At 46.2% G+C, this 4,572-nt stretch overlaps 1 protein-coding gene across 1 annotated transcript in view; it reads right to left on the bottom strand.

Annotated features, from left to right (window-relative positions):
- LOC103382300 (glutamate receptor ionotropic, delta-1-like) overlaps positions 1–4,572 on the bottom strand; it is a 133,060-nt gene that overhangs the window by 127,481 nt on the left and 1,007 nt on the right.

Below are 4,572 nucleotides of genomic sequence, written 5' to 3'. Positions count from 1 at the left end.
TCTGTTTCCTCCCGTCAGCAGGACAAACAGGCGGCTGTTTATTTCTGACTGAAGGAGATCTCAGAGTATTTTCATATTTTTCTATTTTGGCAGCAGCTGCTAATAATAAAACCGGAGCTGGTTTTCCACCTGAGCCAGGGCAGCAATAAAACGTCTGTGAGGTGAAGAAGAACTTTAGGACTTTATGGTCTGGAAGTCACTGAGACTGAGATGAAAAACTCACTGCTGCCAGTATTTACAGCCAGACACTGGCCGTGGTTTTCCATCCTGGGTTGTCCTGACTGGAATCGAACCCCAGACTTCCTGTCTACACGGCCACCTCTATCCACTCAAACACTATTTGCTCATCTGCACTTCTTATTTTGAATAGATTTAGTCTTATAACTGGTCCTTGTGTTGAACATACAGACAAGAATCGAACCACTGACTTCCTGGCAGCAGGGCAGCATCAACACACATTGCTCTACCGCTGGATCTCAACGTTTTTTTGCAGTGCCCTGTTTTGTGCACCCCTCCAGTCCCCCGACCCTCGTTCGCTAACACTCACACTTCCAAACGTCACTGAACTTTATTTCAAAGCTAAAACTCCCAGAAGACCACTGCTGTCTCTGAATAAAGGAAATAGAATCACTAATTAGTGCACGTTCACACTGTGGGATAAATAAAGAAAATATTAAAATTGAAAATCATTTGCCTTTCTGCGCCACCTCAGGGGACCTGCCCCCCGCTTTGTGAGCCACATTTCTAATCTACTCTCACTGAATAAACTGCTCAAAGTCTTATCAAATCCTACAGTATCTCAACTCCTCCTGCTGTCTTCTTCTACCCTGGAATCAGTCTTCTCTCATTGTGTTACATTACTTGTCTATTTAATGCACTTTTAGATATATATAGAGAGAGAGAGTTTATGATAAGTTACCTGATCATGTGTTTTCTTCTCATATCAAATGTCTGTTCATTGTCTGGTCTAATTCTCTCCTACATCACCTGTTGTTTCCCTCTTACTCTTCTTAAGGTAAAAAACAAATTAAAAAAAAATGAAAGATTAAAAACAAAGTGAAGCCTCGTCACTGTGTTCTACAGGAATCCCTGCCCCGTGTTGTTTTGACTGACTATCCTTTCAGCACCAAGGACAGCGACACCTCACCGTCAGGAGTTCTTTCTTTTCCCACCTCTCGGGGAAACGGAGCGTAAACACCGAGTGGTTACAACTGGGCAAGGCAACTGTGTTCACCGGTGTAAACACCGAGTGGTTACAACTGGGCAGCAGAAGACGACGCCCCCTACTGTTCTATCGCTTCAGTCACTGCTGCACTAATGTTCTTAGGAAACCTTTACCAGGTTTACACAGAGCGGAGCAGCAAAAAAAGTCTATAAAAGTGGGAAATATGACACTGATATGTCTTGTCATTTTCCCAAAAATCCATTTAAAAAGTCACAGTTGAATCACTTCTCACAAATATTATTGCTGCTTCTATAGGGAAGATCAAATGTGTAATCTGCAGCCCTTGAACCAGACGCTCCCTGTGCTCTGAGCTGCAGATTTTCCCTTTGAACTTTGGTTTAAGGACAACTGTGCATATTCAATTCAATTGTATTTATAGAGTGCATTTCATGCACAAAGCAAAATCAATATTCATAATAATCTAATTATTGTCTTCATTCATTCCCACAGCTTTACCTCACTGCTGTCACACAGAAACAATCAATAGAAATCACAATTCTGAAAAGTGTTTCACTCTCCTGTACCAAAGTCCACAGAGAAAAGGGGCGATTTTAGTGACTGACACACTGGTCCACTGGTCCACTGGTCCACTGGTCCACTGACACTGAAACCATATCTACGAGTTACAAAATAGGTCTTAGTGACTTCTGTGAATCGTTATTCATTATCATTATTACTATCTATGCCACAGACTGACCACAGAAGGCAGCGCTAAACCAGCTTCTCTTGCGTCTCTGAGAGCTAAAATGTGGATTTTCTGAATGGACTCTGGTGTGGAAGACTTTCAAGTCCAGACTTGGCAACCCACTCTGAAAAAAACAGTGCTGACAGCATGTGGAAATGTTTTTCTGGCAGCAGCAGAAAACCACAATTTGACACCAAACGTTGGAGGGATTTTTGTGAATAGCTGAGTGTTAGGAGGACGCTGACATTCCGGGGACAACAGGATCTCCTCTGGCCGTAGGTGTACTCCTCTGTCTGGTGAGGTGTCATCGCTGGTTCAGCGACTCATACATCACTTCTTCCTCCTACTGCTTGTTTGGCTCCAGCAACTACAAACCACACGGTTAGACACAGATGTTTGCAAACTCTGAGCAGAAACCCACTTAGAACTGGACTGGAGCTCCAGCAGCTGTGCTCAGTTCAAAAAGATACAACGCCACAAATGAGGAAATGCCGAATAAGTAGCACGCAATGTCTACGGTTGGAGATAAACAACAACAAATAAAATACAAATAAAAAAACTCCCATCCTAATCAATGACAGGCTCACGGGCCAGAGTTTGAACAGCCTTGACAAGGAGGGTCAGAGCTTTGAAAAAGGTTTCCTTTACTGGGATTGGACCAGAGCTGGACTGCATCTGAGTCAGGATCCCACATGGAAGGTTTTCACTGCACCATCGTCCAGAACCTCCACCTCCACCTGTGGGCTCAGCTGAACCCCAGCAGACCAGGATCGGACAACACCCTGGCCCACGAGCCTGGCACCTGAGCCCGGCTGATCTACGGTGATCTGGGGCTAAGCTGAGCTAAGCCGGGATGATTTATACAGCCACTGTTTGCCAACAGTGAGGAGAATGTGAGGTTTGTAAAAAGCCGGGCGTCGCTGCAGGAATCTAATCTGCGGAGGCGAAGAACAGCTGAGGCCTTTTCTCACCTCAGCACTAAACAAGATTAACTGGAGCAGTTTAGAGGCTTCCTGCAACGGACTGAGCAGCCACATGCACACACACACACACGCACACACACACACACACAAAGCAATCTAACTAGATGGTGCATAGAGCTGCAATGATTACTCAAGTGTTGGGTGACTGAATTACATCATTTTATTTATAACTTCTTCAGTTTCAGCTCCTACGCCGAGGTCCACACAGATCTGACATTTTACATCACAAGGACAAGGACACGGCAGCTGTTAGTCCACCGCCGCCGCTGCCATCGCTAACTTTGAACTCATTACGTTGTCAGTACAGCGTAAAATTCTTCAGTCAGATACAAACTCAGTGACACAAAGTGACCACAGGAGGCAGCAGTGGACCAGCAGCTCTTGTGTCAGGCACTGATATCTCTGGTTCCACTGGACCAACAGAACAGAACCAACTCCATTTCCTGTAAACCCACAAACATTCATCAAACACAACCCAGCTTCTGTCTTCTTCTGCTGCGGCGTCTGTTTCCCGCCACGCACGTCCAGTCGCAGAATGAGGGGGCGGAGCTAATTACCGACACCAGCTGCTGCTGCGCTGACTGAACGAGCAGAAGAAGAAAAAGGTTCTGGAAGCTGCGGCTCTGCAGGAGTGAACTCTGTAAGTGGGTCAGCGGAGAACACAGGTCCACGGGAGGCCTCAGCCCGTGCACACGTGCACACGTGCACTGACACAGCAGACAGTGACGCAACACTGACAGTTATCAGCTGCTGGAGATGAGGAGAGAGGCTGGGATTCTGTCAGATCTGATCTGGAGTCAGTCAGACCATCAGTGGGTCAGCTTTTGCGTTAGCTAACATTTTTGTATAAGTCATTTTACAGAACTAGTGAAAGTGAATTACTGATCGTTGTGACACAGCACACGATTTGTGACCTCTGCTTTTCACCCATCACTGAAGTCAGCAGGGGGCAGTGTAAGGGCCCGGGGAGTGTGTGGTGACGGTGCCATGCTCAGTCTGCTTCCTTAACCACCAAACTAATTTTGGAATTTCTGTTATTTCTATTATTAGGTCAACTTTTTTGGTGGTTCTGGTCATTTTTGTTGACATTATTTCTCCTTATTTAAGGAGGATTGTTGCTTTTAGCCTTTAGCTAATTGTTGCTTCCAGTTTTTGTCTTTATGGATTTTTTTAGTGTCTGGACAAACATACGGAGGAGAAAGTGTGACTCCTCCTCTTCCTCCTCAGAGCTGGAACAGTCGGCATTTGTCCCCTTAGTCACACCCCCTCCCGGCCACCGTTGATTAACATTTCACTCACGTCCAATTCAAAGTTCAGGCTTGTAGATGAAGAGGAGGAGGGGGACGGATTGGAGAGAGAGAGAGAGGAGGTGAAGGAAGAGGAGGAGATCGAGAGGAAGATGAAAGAAAACACCTCAAAACAGGAACATCAGAAGAGGTTCTCCTGCAGGAGAGGAGGAGGAGAGGAGATCATGGACGGACGGATGGATGGATGGATGGATGGATGGATGGATGGATGGATGGATGGATGGATGGTGCAGCAGACACTTCTGAACCAGGGCTGCAGCGCAACTGAGTCTGAACTGAGCAACAGCCTCCTCTCTCCCTCCCTCCCTCTTTCCCCTCCTTCTTTCTTCCTTCTCACCCCCCTCCCCCCCTCCTCGGTCCCCAAGATAATGA

The sequence above is a fragment of the Cynoglossus semilaevis genome, chromosome 8, assembly GCF_000523025.1.
Source record: "Cynoglossus semilaevis isolate Cse_v1.0 chromosome 8, Cse_v1.0, whole genome shotgun sequence".
Lineage (NCBI taxonomy): Eukaryota > Metazoa > Chordata > Actinopteri > Pleuronectiformes > Cynoglossidae > Cynoglossus > Cynoglossus semilaevis.
The sequence above is the reverse complement of the archived record's forward strand: the minus strand, read 5'-3'. Positions and strand labels throughout refer to the sequence as shown.